The sequence below is a fragment of the Vipera berus genome, assembly GCF_964194415.1.
Source record: "Vipera berus genome assembly, chromosome: 6".
Classification (NCBI taxonomy): domain Eukaryota; kingdom Metazoa; phylum Chordata; class Lepidosauria; order Squamata; family Viperidae; genus Vipera; species Vipera berus.
In genome coordinates this window covers 2,454,992-2,470,185 of record NC_138208.1, presented here as the reverse complement: position 1 = coordinate 2,470,185, position 15,194 = coordinate 2,454,992, and the positions used below count along the sequence as shown (strand labels likewise).

General features: G+C 45.3%; 1 protein-coding gene across 1 annotated transcript in view; it reads left to right on the top strand.

Annotated features, from left to right (window-relative positions):
• Positions 1-15,194, top strand: part of NTF3 (neurotrophin 3) — a 59,452-nt gene that overhangs the window by 622 nt on the left and 43,636 nt on the right. The gene's annotated exons all lie outside the window — the stretch shown is intronic.

Genomic DNA, 15,194 nt, shown 5'->3' with positions numbered 1-15,194 from the left:
CAGCATTAGAAGGGGGACGGGGGGGGGTGGTCTGAAGAAGCGTGTCTCCAAAAGTAAGGCGCTGTTCAAGCGAGCCGAAGGAACGACCCAAGCGCTCCACGTGTAAAACAGGTGTTAGCTTCTCCCCTTAACCCCGCCGGTCTATTGACTCTTGGTAAGTCTCTTTTGTTCCCGAAGGGTGTAGTAGTGGAAACGCTGGGAGGTTTTGTTTGGGACGCCTTTTGAGAGAGGAATCCTTGCGGCAGACTGGAAAAAAAAATTTAAAATTTTTTTAAAAAAAGGAAGCTTCGTTTATTGGTAGCTATTTGCGTAAAAACGCCCTGTTAGGAGAAGGAACTGCTTTCCTTCCCAGCTTGATTTTGGAAGCGGAGGGACGCAGCTTTGGGCTCAAGAGCCGGGCTTCTCTGCTCGCCTGTCAAGGGGTAGGATAGAATAGAGTCGGAAGGGACCTTGGAGGTCTTCTAGTCCAGCCCCCTGCTCAAGCAGGAGAACCTATATATCGTCACAGACAGGTGAACATCGAGGTTCCTCTTAAAATGGATGGAGCGCCCACGATTTCTGGGGGCCACTTCTCTTCCACTGGTTAATTGTCCTCACTCTCAGGAAGTGTCTCCTGAATTCCAGGTTGCTTCTCTCTTGGGTCAATTTCCAACTGTTGTTTCTTGTCCTGCCTTCTGGTGCTTTGGAGAATAATTTGACCCCCTCCTCTTGGTGGCAGCCCCTCAAATACTGGAATACTCAAAACAGAATACAATACAGCAGGAAGGGACCTTGGAGGTCTTCTAGTCCAGCCCCCTGCTCAAGCAGGAGAACCTATATCGTCACAGACAGGTGAATGTCTAGGCTCCTCTTAAAATCCTCCAGTGATGGAGCGCCCACGATTTTTTTTTAAATTCCATTTATATCCCGCCCTTCTCCGAAGACTCAGGGCGGCTTACAAGCTTAGCAGTAGCCTTCATTCTATGTATATGCCTGCTTATTAGGGCTTTCACACACACACCCAAGCGGCATTATTACAAAGTCAGCTTAATTGCCCCCAACAATCTGGGTCCTCATTTTACCTACCTCGGAAGGATGGAAGGCTGAGTCAACCTTGAGCCTGGTGGGATGTTTACCTGCACTAATTGCAGGCAGCTGGTGTTACTTAAGGAGGCCTTAGCCCACTGCTCCACCAAGGCTCTTTTTCGGAATACTTCAAACAAGGCTCTTTTTCGGAATACTTTCTCGTGGCAAGCTGTTCCACTAGTTAATTGTTCTAACTGTCAGGAAGTTTCTCCATAATTCCAGGTTGCTTCTCTCCTTGATTAGTTTCCATCCGTTGTTTCTTGTCCTGCCTTCAGGTGCTTTGGAGAATAAGTTGACCCCCTCTTTGTGGCAGGCAGCCCCTCAAATACTGGAATGCTGCTATCATGTCCCCCCTATTTCTTCTTTTCTTTCGACACTAGCCAAACCCAAGTCCTGCAGCCCTTCTTATCTCTTGTGATGTACCCTCAACCTGAAGCTTAGATGGGAAGCACAAAATGTTTCGGAGCGAAACCTTCCAGACAGGAAAGGGTGGTTCTGAGTGAGTCTGCCTGGATCCAAAGTAGAGTGTCAGATGCCAACATTTTGAGCCTCAGCTCCGCGGCTGCCTTGATTTTGATTCTGTTCTTCACCATATAGCCAAGAAAATAAGAATTGACCAACTCTGAAGGGCAGGAAATAAGGGTTCCAGGCAGTTCAAATGAATAGAGGTTTACTATACAATAAAACTCTCTTCGAGAATCTGGGAATCTGAATTGCTAACGGTCAAAAGCAAATTGGTGGTAAAGGAGGGTCAATGCGATTCAAAATCGGCTGGATTTAGAACTCTTGTGAGCGTGAAGGAACTCAAGAATGATAATGGATCTGACCCAGTGGTGAGATTCAGCTGGTTCACACCACTTTGGCAGAACCAGTAGCTAATTTTTTGTTGTCCAGGCCCAGAATGGACTTCCGGAAGTGGCATCCATGCAGAGAACCAGTTGTTCACATATTTGAATCCCACCACTGGATGGATGGATGGATGGATGGATGGACAGACAGACAGAGAGAGAGAGAGAGACAGACAGACAGATAGGCAGGCAGGCAGGCAGACAGACAGACAGACGTGGGATTCAGCCAGTTCGCACCACTTCGGCAGAACCAGTAGCTAATTTTTTGTTGTCCAGGCCCAGAATGGACTTCTGGAAGCGGCATCCACGCAGAGAACCGGTTGTTCACCTATTTGAATCCCACCAGTGTAGGTAGATAGATAGATAGATAGATAGATAGATAGATAGATAGATAGATAGATAGATAGATAGATAAATAGATATAGATTAGATATAGATATAGATATAGATATAGATATAGATATAAAGAGATAGATAGATAGATAGATAGATAGATAGATAGATAGATAGATAGATAGATAGATAGATAGATAGGCAGGCAGGCAGGCAGGCAGGCAGACAGACAGACAGACAGACAGACAGACAGACAGTTTTGGGATTCAGCCAGTTCGCACCACTTCGGCAGAACTGGTAGCTAATTTTTTGTTGCCCAGGCCCAGAATGGACTTCCGGAAGTGGCATCCATGCAAAGAACCAGTTGTTCACATATTTGAATCCCACCACTGGATGGATGGATGGATGGATGGATGGACAGACAGACAGAGAGAGAGAGAGACAGACAGACAGACAGATAGGCAGGCAGGCAGACAGACAGACAGACGTGGGATTCAGCCAGTTCGCACCACTTCGGCAGAACCGGTAGCTAATTTTTTGTGGCCCAGGCCCAGAACGGACTTCTGAAAGTGGCATCCACACAGAGAACCGGTTGTTCACCTGTTTGAATCCCACCACTGATCTGACACCCCCCCTCCTCCCTCGGGCTCAACCTGATCATCTCCTACACCAGTTCCCTCTCTGTTGGCCAGGTTTGGTAGGGAGAAGGGGCAGCAAGTCCTGGCTGGCCCAGCATAATTTCTGGTGAAGGCCACTCTCCGATGCCTCCTGGAGACAAAACTGTCTGCTTTATTTTAAACACATATTTGGGGAACAGTCAGGGCTCACGTGTCCCTGTTTTGGGGGCGGTTACACAGCTGTGCTTTGAAGTGCGTGACGTAAATCGGAGCTGAGCCGCTCAGCGTATTATGGGAGCGTGGCTAATAATGCTGAGGAAGTCTTCCGATTGGAAAACGAAAGCCCGTGTTGCCTTGTTGTTGTTGTTGTTGTTGAGGACTAGAATGTTGTCGTTGCTCAGGATTCGTATGCAATGTTGAGCTTCCAGGCTGTATGCTCTCTTTTTTTTGGCTATTTGATGATTGCTTCCTTTTAAGGACAGCCAGTGGTTGGGAAATCTGGTGCAAATTACCAGCAACGGGGGGGGGGGGAGACTTCAAAGCACTAAAGCAGGGGTCTTCAAACTTGGCCCTTTTATGACTTGTAAAGTTCAACTCCCAGAATTCCTCAGCCAGCATTGCTGGCTGAGGAATTCTGGGAGTTGAAGTCCACAAGTCATAAAAGGGCCAGGTTTGAAGACCCCTGCACTAAAGTTTTATTGTGTGCTACCTACGCACAAGAATCTGATCTATTAATGGCGAGCACTAAATTGGTGCCAGATAAGAGCCAGTGGAATTCATGGTGGGGGGGGGGCCCTCAATAAGTCCATCATTGTGGGAACTCAACGATTGCAGACTAATGATGCGTTTAACCCCACCCTCCTGATCCTGCTCCTCTCCTCCATCTGTGTCATATCGGTGTCATCCCCGTTAGGTTGAGTTCCTCTTTGGAGCAAGGGCCAGCCAGTGGGGGCCTTTGATCCCACCACATCCACGATTTCCAGCCTTCTAGAATGAAACGGACTAGGAAGCAAATCGCGTAGAAAGCAGCGCAGTGTGTTTGACCGAATCCGGTATCTATTCCCCTTTTTTTTCCTCCAAAGAAGGAAATTCTTTTTCTTTAGGAGCAGCAGTTCCCAACCTTTTCTGTACCCCGCACCCCTAGAACGCTTCTGATATATTCTCGCACCCCTTACCTAAGTTTGAAATAACGGCAACGGATTTTATATATACACTATAACAGTGGTGGCGAACCTTTTAGAGACCGAGTGCCCAAACTGCAACCCAAAACCCACTTATGTGTCATCGGGTGCTGGGTGGGCGTGGCCCATTGGGTGGGCGTGGCCCATTGGGTGGGTGTGGCCCATTGGGTGGGCGTGGCCCTTTGGGTGGGCATGGCTGCAGTGGTAACGGCAGACTGGGTGGGACTAAAAAGTTCCATCAATCGATTCCAACTTTGCCAGATCTTTTTTTTCCCACAAGAAGTTGAAATTGATTGATTGATTGAACCTTTTTTTTACCCCTTACACATGGCGGCGGAGGCCTAAAGCGAAAAGGTTTTATAAAACCCAGCTAAAGGCCTAGGACTGGGGCGATGGCGCGCGCGCCCACAGAGAGGGCTCTGCGTGTGCCACCTTTGGCACCTGTGCCATAGGTTCGCCACCACGGCACTGTAGTTTTGAAAACCCACGTTTTTGCACCCTCTGGAATATCGTCTCACCCCTCCCCAGGGGGCACATGCACCCCCGGTTGCGAACCCCTGCTTTAGAGACTGTTTTCACCACAGTTGAGTTTGGGGCAGGACCCAAATCGCAGGGGCACACCAGATGCTTCCGTTCACCTCGTGTAAAGCATCCCGCCCTACCTGAGAATTGGCCTTTTGGTGAAAATCGGATGCAAATGAAGTTTTCTTAGGAAGGGAGGAGAACTATAAACAAATCTTCCAAAACAGAATGTGAGAAAAGCCTTAGGCTGATGGAAGGGAGGACCCTAAGAGGCCTCTTGCGGCTCTGGAGGCTTGAAGACTTTAAAGATGCCTTAGCGAGGACTCTGCCAGCTGGCTGGGAAACCGTCTGGTCAGCTTAAAGGTTTGATTCTATAATCCAGGCCTTAGAGCAGATCAGGGAAATATTTATTTGCTTTCCTTTATTAGTAAATGTAAACCCTGCCTTTCCACTTAAATGAGTCCTTGGGGTGGCTCACAATAGCTGGAACAAAACACAGAGCACAGAAAAGAATAGAATAGAATAATAAGAAAGAATAGAATAGAATAAGAATAGAATAAGAAAGAATAGAATATAATAAGAATAGAATAGAATAATAAGAATAAAATAATAAGAATAAGAAATAGAATAGAATAGAATAATAAGAAAGGATAGAATAGAATAAGAATAGAATAAGAAAGAATAAAATAAGAATAGAATAATAAGAAAAAATAGAATAAGAAAGAATAGAATAGAATAGAATAATAAGAATAGAATAGAATAAGAACAAGAATAGAATAATAAAGAATAGAATAGAATAGAATAATAAGAATAAAATAATAAGAATAAGAATAGAATAGAATAGTTGGAAGGTCTTCTAGTCCAACCCCCTGCTCAGGATAGGAAACCCTCAACCATTTCAGACAAACAGCTGTCCAGCCTCTTCTTAAAAACTTCCAGTGTTGGAGCATTCACCGCTTCTGGTAGCCGGTTGCTCCACTGGTTAATTGTTCCTAACTGTTAGGACGTTTCTCCTTAGTTCCAGGTTGCTTCTCTCCTTGATGAGTTTCCATCCGTTGCTTCTTGTCCTGCTTTCAGGTGCTTTGGAGAAGAGCTTGACTCCCTCTTCTTTGGGGCAGCCCCTGAGATACTGGAGCACTGCTATCATGTCCCCCCTCGTCCTTCTCTTCATTAAACTAGACATACACAATTCCAGCAACCGTTCTTTATGTGTTTTAGCCTCCGATCCCCTGATCATCTTTGTTGCTCTTCTCTGTACCCTTTCTAGAGTCTCAACATCTTTTTCACATTGTGGTGACCAAAACCGGATGCCGTATTCCAAGTGTGGCCTTACTAAGGCCTTGTAAAGCGGTATTAACACTTCACGTGATCTCGATTCTGTCCCTCTGTTCATGCAGCCCAGCACTGTGTTGGCTTTTTTCAATAGGTGGATGTCTGGAATGAAGGCCAGGTGTTTATAGCATCAGAGATAGCTGCGCTGACTGGCAGGGGAATATTAATAATTATTTACTTACACTCTCACAGTGGAGCCTTTTCCCTTCCTAGATGGGGTGGAGGAGTATCTGTCTGTCTGTCTGTCTGTCTGTCTGTCTGTCTGTCTGTCTGTCTGTCTATCTATCTATCTATCTATCTATCTATCTATCTATCTATCTATCTATCTTTTATCTATCTATCTATCTATCTATCTATCTATCTATCTATCTATCTATCTATCTATCTATCTATCTATCTATCTATCTATCTATCTATCTATCTTCTATCCATCTATCACAAACACAATAGCCCTTAGAGTTATCTTCCACTTCACAGTCCTTGACAGCCCTCTCTAAGAGGTTTACAGAGTCAGCCTGTTGTCCCCAACAATCCGGGTCCTCATTTTACTGACCTTGGAAGGACGGAAGGCTGAGTCAACCTTGAGCCAGCCAGAATCAAACTTCTGGCAGTGGGCAGTGAGTTAGTCTGCAATACAGGTAGCCCTTGACCTACAATACTTTGCTTAGTGACCGTTCAAAGTTACTGTGGCATTTTTCACAGTTGTGACCGTCGCGGCATTCCCCAGGGTCACACAATTGACATCCGCTGCCCGTAGCCAGTTACTGAAACGAGAGCCACAAGTCTTAGCAACTTTGCCTCCCTGTTGAGTTTCGGTCAACGATGGGTTGGGTGGAGGAGAAAGTTGCCTGTCGGCTTCTGAGGAACGAGAATAATAGGACATTGTACAATTGGAGAGGTGGTTGGCTGCAGGTCACAGTGTCGGCTTGAGCAATGATCCGGGAAAAGCGCTAACGAAAGGGGAGTGTGAGTTTTTGGAGCTGGCCTTGAACTGGCAGGTGCTGGGTTGGGGAAAAAAAATCGAACCGTCACATACCTCAACCGAGTCAGACCAATCCAGGGATGTTTTGCAATCCAGTTTAGCCTGTTCCGATTGTGCTGTCGGGACTTTGAGAGCTGCCTCCAATTCTGGAGGAACCTGATTGACTGCAGGTGCTGAAGCGAGGGTGGTTGTGCAGAGGGAGAAAGTGGGTGAACTTGAAACAGTGTGCATCCCGCAGGGCCACTGTGTTTTTGCAAGGCTGGGAGCCAGAGGGGGACCCAATTAGCCTGGGATAATTAGCCTGGCAGCAGAGGCCTTCTTCCCTGGAAATCATTAGCTGGCTGTGTTTGTCTCTCATTGGGAAAGTGGAGACATGTTCTCAAGATGGTATCTTGAAGAGGCTTCATCAGAACTGCGCGCTGAATGGAAACATTCCAGCAGGGATTCTGCCTTCTTGAGGTCTGTTGTGCAACTGGAAACTGTGCTTCAAAAAGAATTGGGCCATATGGCAAACTGTGAGGCCAAAGTGGGAGGGAAATGAACTTGGAACCCAGAGAATAGAATGGAATGGTATAGAATAAATAGAATAGAATGGAATGGAATGGAGACGAATGGAGTGGAGTGGAGTGGAGTGGAGTGGAGTGGAGTGGAATGGAATGGAATAGAATAGAATAGAATAGAATAGAATAGAGTAGAATAGAGTAGAATAGAGTAGAATAGAATAGAATAGGAAATGGAATGGAACGGAACGGAACGGAATGGAACAAAACATTATTATGAGGTGCTTTGGAAATGAATTGTGTAATGATGGAACTAATTTATAGGAGTATTGTTACAGACAACGTAGGAATAATTATTTCTCACATTGATATAGCTGCCCAACTTATAATAAAAGAGATTCTAGGCAGCTTCCAATCATAAGTTCCAGATATAATGATGATGATGATGATGATGATGATGATGATGTTGGAAGGGACCTTGGGGGTCTTCTTGTCCAGTTCCCTGCTCAGGCAGGAAACCCTACACCATTTCAGACAAATGGCTGTCTTAAAAACTTCCAGTGTTGGAGCATTCACCGCTTCTGGTCCTCATTTTACCGACCTCGGAAGGATGGAAGTCTGAGTCAACCTTGAGCCCCGTCAGGATCGAACTCCTGGCAGTGGGCAGAGTCAGCCTGCAATACCCCATTCTCACCACTGCCTGCATTTATTTTTATGCAATGTCTACATTGTGGCTTATTTCGGGGGCTAGGATTGAGTCCATAGTACAGAGACAAACCTGTGATTATTTTGCGTGGAGCGTTTCTGTTTTGTTGTAGAGAGCAAAGCTCGGTGTCTATAATTACAACTGGCGAGAAGCCGTAGGTGACCTTCTCCCAGCTGTTGTTTCTTTGTTTGTATGTATGAGCAATGCCCTCCCGTTCAACCAAAGGTCATGACCTAGACAGCACTTCTCAGAGCACGCACAGTCTTATTGTGCTGAGATAACCCAGGAGTAAATACAGTAAACTGTGTATTGTATTAAATGGTGGTTTATCATACACTATCTACAATATCAGGCACCAGGAACAATAACATACATGTGCTAATACAAACTCCCACACAGAGTAGTTACAGCAGGAAATGAGAGAGACACTCCAGCAAAGCCTTCCCTTTTATACTCAGGCTCTTAAAGGGATACAGACCCTGCTTGCTCTTAAAGAGACACAGACCCTACTGAGTCATTCCTATCATTGCATCAACCACCTTACATTACATTGCATCAGCTGGTTAGCATTTAAGTCATTACCCTGACAGAACTCTCTGAAGCAAAGGGGTCCCTCAAATGGCATCTGCGGGAAAGATTGGTTGGGTTACTCATTGAGTTTCCCCAACTAAGTGGAACTCGAATTGTGAGCAGTGCACCTCATTGGTTCTCTCGTTTCTATTCTGCTGAGGTTCCAGACCATCTAGAACAAAGGTCTCCAAACTTGGCAACTTTAAGTCTTCTAGGCTTCAACTCCCAGAAGCCCTCAGCCAGCTAACACGGAGTTGAACCCATGCTGGCTGGGGAATTCTGGGAGTGGAAGTCCACAGATCCAGTGTAGAAGTGTACCTGGGTTCTAGATCAGGGGTTTTCGAACTGGGCAACCTTAAGACTTGTGGACTTCCAACTCCCAGAATTCCTCCCCAAGGGGTAGTTGGAAGTTGAATCCATGCTGGCTGGGGAATTCTGGGAATGGAAGTCCACCAATGCAGTGTAGAAGTGTACCTGGGTTCTAGATCAGGGGTTTTCGAACTGGGCAACCTTAAGACTTGTGGACTTCCAACTCCCAGAATTCCTCCCCGAGGGGAAGTTGGAAGTTGAACCCCTGCTGGCTGGGGAATTCTGGGAGTGGAAGTCCACAAGTCTTAAAGTTGCCAAGTTTGCAGACCCAGAATCCCAGGTAGGCCTCCACACTGCAGCTGTTGAGCATCTGAAGCTTGATTTTTGTTTTCCTCCCTTGACTTGTAATGAAAGTGGAACTTCCAAAACAATGTGCAAAGCAGAACCGTGGTGATCCTGACAGCCACTTGCTGTGTTTCTGGAAAAGGAAATGAGCTGATGAGTACATTTGGTATTTCAAAAGGATGTTGTGGGCTCTTTGCAAAATGCCACAGGCAGCCACAAAACATTCCTTTGCCAGATGGCTGAGTTGGTCCCTTTTGCATCCTAGAACCCGCCGAGAGCTTGTTTTCTATTCCACGGAGAGGTCAGGCCGAAATACTTGCAAAGAAAGCCTCGGAGATGGAGCCAGGCAGCCTTTTCATCTCCTAAGGTTGCCTCTGGGGACAATCAAGGTTTGTCGGAGGCTGACATTCAATATGACTTTTTTTTTTAGAATTAAACAAACTTTAGGCCACCCGCTGTGAATAAGCCGGGCATTAGCTGAGATGCTGTCCTTTGCTGATTTTGGGGGGCGGGGGAAAGGGGGCATTGTGGTTGAAACCAGCTTGAATTTTGGACTGGCCAATGGTTGGTTAAATGGGGCCAACCCAACAGCATCCTTGTGCCCTTTTGCAGCCACCAACACAGGCTGAGCGGAGAAAGTCTTAACTTTCAAAAAGAGTTAGGGCCGGTTATCTGAAAGGCACCCCTCTCCCCACACGGGCAACACTCATTCATTGGAACAAGTCTTCATATTTTAATTGCGTTGCATTATATTGCATTGTGTCGCAGTCTTGTATTCTATTTATTTATTTTTACCCTTTTTATAAATAACTCAAGAAGGCAACCACACCTATTACTCCTTCCTCCTCCTATTTTTCCCTACACCAACCCTGTGAGTTGGGTTGGGCTGTGTGTGTGTGTGAAAGAGTGTGTGTGTGTGTGTGTGTGTGTGTGTGTGTAAGAGAGAGAGAGAGAGAGAGAGAGAGAGAGAGAGAGAGAGAGAGAGAGAGAGAGAGTTCCTTATTCTGTTTTGTTCTGTTTTGTTCCATTCTATTTCATTCCATCTTCTGTTCTGTTCTGTTCTGTTCTCTATTTGGAGGAGAAAGAGCTGGTAGAGAGAGAGATACTAAATATTATGCTAAGCAGAAACACAGTTTTCAACATTTAGGCTCAATCTGTAATATTTAGTGTGAATTTCTTTTTCATTTTTTAGATCGTGCTATGAGAGTGAAATAATTCTCTAATTCGGATGTATAGTCGTCCCCCCACTTTTCTTAATATATCTGACTCCCATTGAAATTGTCAAGAGTTTAACGTTGTTTATACGTGCTCCGTTTCTTTACCCTGGGTTTTTTTAAAACTGCATTTTTAACCTTCCTTGGTTATCTGGGTTTGGTTCTTTTCACTAGGACCGTCTGCAACATATCACAAATGAAGGCCATCTGTACAGTTGAACTTGACACTCTTGGGCCTGCATCCAAGTAATTGTGCTTTTGTTGTTGTTGTTGTTAACCGTAACATGAAGTGAGGCAAATCCTGATGCTTATCGGGACTGTTCTTCTGCAACTTTGCTTGTGTTGCTGTCAAATCCCTCATTTGAGTTGAGATAGAGCTTGCATAATACCTTGTGAGACAAATGGGATCTCCCTTCCATGGAGAACTCTGTTTTATCAATCTAACCTTTTCCAGACGTCTGTGATACTTTCCTTCCACCCCCAGACTAATGTTGTTGTAAACTGAGATAATTCTTTTTTTGCCTACAGCTCCAGTCTTGTTATTCTCACTCTTGAATCCCTTCATCAGCTCCCTGTGTTTCTCCTCCTTCCCCTCGTCCTCCTTCCCCTCCTCCTTCTCCTTTTCCTCCCTCTCTTCCTTCTCCTTCTCCTTCTCCTCCTCCTCTTCCTCCTTATTCTACTCTACTCTACTCTACTCTACTCTACTCTACTCTACTCTACTCTACTCTACTCTACTCTACTCTACTCTACTCTACTCTCTCCAAGGTTCTATTCTATTCTATTCTATTCTATTCTATTCTATTCTATTCTATTCTATTCTATTCTATTCTATTCTATTCTATTCTATTCTATTCTATTCTATTCTATATTTCTCTTCTCTTCTCTTCTCTTCTCTTCTCTTCTCTTCTCTTCTCTTCTCTTCTCTTCTCTTCTCTTCTCTTCTCTTCTCTTCCATTCACAGGGCTGCTTTCATAAAAGTCTCTCTCTTTCTCTTCTCCCAGATAAAAGCTAATCACTTGGCCTCGGCTTAAAAGGGTTAAGAGGATCCCTTTCAGAGGCCTTCAGAAATCCACAAGGAGGGGTACAGCAAGTGATGGGATTCAGCTGGTTCACACCACTTCGAACCGGTAGCTAATTTTTTGTTCGCCAGGCCCAGAACGGACCTCTGGAAGCGGCATCCACGCAGAGAACTGGTTGTTCACCTATTTGAATCCCACCACTGGCTACAGCTTCCTTTGTCCAGTTCCTAAAGATACAAAGGAAATATAAGGTGACAGCAGGAAGAAAGGAATGCTTTGGGGAAAGGGATAGGTAACACCTTGAGCGAAGCCTTAAGGAGCTTTCTTTGGTTTTGTCTTAGTGTGTGGTGTTGTTGTGATTCAGGGTCAGCCTGTGGGTTCGGCATTTGGGTCGGACGACTCAGAGGAGGAGGGGGGGTGTTGAAGAGCTTGCTGAGAATAATATTGAGGCTCCACAGAGCCCTCAGCCAGGCCCCTCCCACCTGGTCACGACGCAGACCCAGCTGTGTGAGCCTGACAGCGTGGATGAAGATGACCCACAGCTGGCCCTGTTCAAGGACGCCTGACGCAGGAGGCAGTCAATCAGGAGTAAACAGAGGAAGGCAATGGGGCACCTCGTAAGGAGGCAGAGAGAAGCCACGCCCTGAACTGTATAAAAGGGGAATGCGTGGGAGGGCTGGTTTGCTGAAGGCAACCGCTTGAATAGCTCCTGTTTCATGGTTTGTGTCTTGTTCTGTTTGTTTTTGTATCCATAAATTTGGCAGGCTTAGTTCCAGCTTCTTGCCTTCTTGTAAAAGGGGTTGTCCCTGCCTTTTCTGCAGGGCCGGTAGCAGGCTGGTACAGAACAGGTGTGCATAGAGAGTCGCAAGGTTTTTGACGGCTTGAAAAACGTACAGATTTTATTTCCATTCATCTGCAGGAGTTAGAAGACAGGCCGAGTAAGATTTCCAGTGGAAAACCTACACTATCCTTCACAGCATTTGTCCTAACTTGTAAAAAAAGGCCTAGGTTTTGGGGAAAAACAAAACAAAACAAACAGCCGTATCTGTATTTGTAAAATCATTTTTGGAATGATAACTTCCAGAGTTAACCTTTTCTTTGATGTATGAGTCACTTGTAGAAGCGGATATTTTTTTTTAATGTAGATCTAATATCTACTACCTGTGTTGCTCAGGTAAACGCTCAAAAAGTTGTGATTTGAATTCTCTAGGGCTGTGTTGCTCAAGCTTAGCGACTTTTTAAGATGGGCGGACTTCAACTCCCAGAATCCCCCAGCTAGAATTCTGGGAGATGGAAGTCCACGCCTCTTAAAAGTTGCTAAGGTTGAAAAATATTGCTCTGGCATTATTGGAAATGTTGAGGAGATATTTATGGCAGGTAAGCATTTCCCACAGGTATGCTGTATAGGAAATAACTGCCTTTATAATACTCCTGGTGAACAGTTCCACCGTGAGCTAAACTTTCTGCCTAGCCATAATAATATTTCTTTTCAAGGTGGAATTTGGGAAAATATCGTAGTCGGTTTGTCACAACGTACTCTTTCCCCCAAGGAGTGTAAACACGATTTATTTAATAAGGGGTATTTTTAGGTTATAGGGACGCGGTGGGCTCAGTGGGTTAGGACGCTGAGCTTGTCGATCAGAAGGTTGGCAGTTTGGCGGGTCGAATCCCGAATGCCGCGTAGCAGAGCGAGCGCCTGTTACTCGTCCCAGCTTCTGCCAACCTAGCAGTTCGAAAGCACGTAAAAATGCAAGTAGAAAAATAGGGACCACTACGGTGGGAAGGTAACAGCGTTCCGTGCGCCTTTGGCGTCTAGTCATGCCGGCCACATGACCACGGAGACGTCCTCGGACAAGCGCTGGCTCTTCGGCTTTGAAACGGAGATGAGCACCGGCCCCTAGAGTCGGAAACGACTAGCACGCATGTGCAGGGGAACCTTTACCCCTACCTTTACCTATTTTTAGGTTTAAAAGTCAAGTTTGGTCTAATTTTTTTCTTTTTCTTGTACAAATCAGTGCAGAAAAATTGTCTATCCAATCTCGAACTTGGCTCGCAGTTTATTTGATCTGATTGGGGAGTTCAATTGGATTCCCAGTTGTTGAATCGTTTAAAAAGCCAGGCGGCATTGACAAACCTGTGTGGCCCACGTAGATCTGCCTTTTGCATTTCATTAAGGCCTAGTTTGAACTCGGGCTGAAGTCTCAAAAGTTCTGAACGGGGAACCCTTTTGTCGGCTGCTCTACATCTGGCTGGTTTCACGAGCTGATGGGAAACATCTGAGAAGCAGCTGCAAACTTTTTTTAAAATAATAAAATAAAATCTGGAAACAGTCCTTCACTGCGTCAGGAGGCTTGCCCCTATAAAAGAACTTAATGGGGTTCAGTTGAAAGTAACCCCCAGCTGCTCCTCCTGTATTGTCTTCCTAGTAGCCTTGTGAGTTAGGAGGGAGGCAGATTAGGATCCCGATCTTCTAACGGTCTAACTTTCTACGTGGAGGGACGTTACTCTTGTTCCTAGGCCTAGCTTCGACACAGTGCGGTCTCCATTCTCAAATTCTTCTGCTTTCCGTTCTCTGTGACTTAGGGGCCCTTTGCATCGAGATTGTACTGTCTTTAAAAATTAGCTGAAGTGGGAAGAAAACCCAACACCGCTATCGAAGATATTTCCAGAAAAGTACAGGAACATTCAGCTTGCAAAAAAAAAAAAAAACAACACTTAAGGTGTGAAATCAAACTCATAGCACGCTGGGGTTTGTTCTGCCGGATGAATTCCTAGGCAGGGAATAGAAGAAGTGGGATCTATGCAGCTTAATAAATTAACCAGGAGAGAGGCATCCTTGTCCTTTGGAAGGACAGATCCAGAAGATGAAGCTCAAATATTTTGGCTGCCACCTGAACACCTGAAGGCAGGACAAGAAGCAACGGATGGGAACTAGTCAAGGAGAGAAGCAACCTAGAACTAAGGAGGAATTTCCTGACAGTTAGAACAATTAACCAGTGGAACAACCTGCCTCCAGAAGCTGTGGATGCTCCAACACTGGGAATTTTAAAGAAGAGATTGAACAACCATTTGTCTGAAATGGTATAGGGTTTCCTGCCTGAGCAGGGGGTTGGACTTGATGACCTCCAAGGTCCCTTCCAACTCTTCTCTTCTCTTCTCTTCTCTTCTCTTCTCTTCTCTTCTCTTCTCTTCTCTTCTCTTCTCTTCTCTTCTCTTCTCTTCTCTTCTCTTCTTTCTCGTCTCGTCTCGTCTCAAGAAAAGACTGTGATGTTGGGAAAGATGGAATGGAAAAGCAGAAGGGGACAGCAAAGCATGAGAAGGTTAGATCATGTCATCAATGCAATGAACATAAATTTGGGCAAACTTTGGGAGACAGTGGAGGACAAGGGGACTGGTATGTGATGGTCCATGGTGTCAAGTTTCCGACCTGTGGGCTTTTCAAGTGACCCCTGAGGCATTGTTTACCTTAAAAGTCCTTTATTCAGCCTAATAGACCGGCAAATGCTTGCTCGAAGGAAGCTGGAATCTGAGATCTCCGCTCCCTTGCACAATATATTAAAACACAATTCTCCGCCTTTCTAATTTTTGTCATTAATCATATTCTCCAATTAATTTAAAGAATCAGTTTCCCTTCCCACCGCCAAAGCCTTA